This window comes from Arachis duranensis, chromosome 6, assembly GCF_000817695.3.
Source record: "Arachis duranensis cultivar V14167 chromosome 6, aradu.V14167.gnm2.J7QH, whole genome shotgun sequence".
Classification (NCBI taxonomy): Eukaryota; Viridiplantae; Streptophyta; class Magnoliopsida; order Fabales; family Fabaceae; genus Arachis; species Arachis duranensis.
The window spans coordinates 19,420,894-19,421,255 of NC_029777.3; positions in this window are offsets into that span (position 1 = coordinate 19,420,894).

Below are 362 nucleotides of genomic sequence, written 5' to 3' on the forward strand. Positions count from 1 at the left end.
AATTTGTTGTTTTAAGAATGTTAAAATTGTTGGCTCTTGAAAGAATGATGGAAAAGGAGAAATGTTATTGAAGATCTGAAAAATCATCAAATTGATTCTTTAAGCAAGAAAAAGCAGTGAAAAAAATAAGAAAGAAAAAAAAGAGAAAAAAAAAGAGAAAAGCAAGCAGAAAAAGCCAATAGCCCTTTAAACCAAAAGGCAAGGGTAAAAATAAAAAGGATCCAAGGCTTTGAGCATCAGTGGATAGGAGGGCCCACAGGAATAAAATCTTGGCCTAAGCGGCTAAACCAAGCTGTCCCTAACCATGTGCTTGTGGCGTGAAGGTGTCAAGTGAAAACTTGAGACTGAGCGGTTAAAGTCAA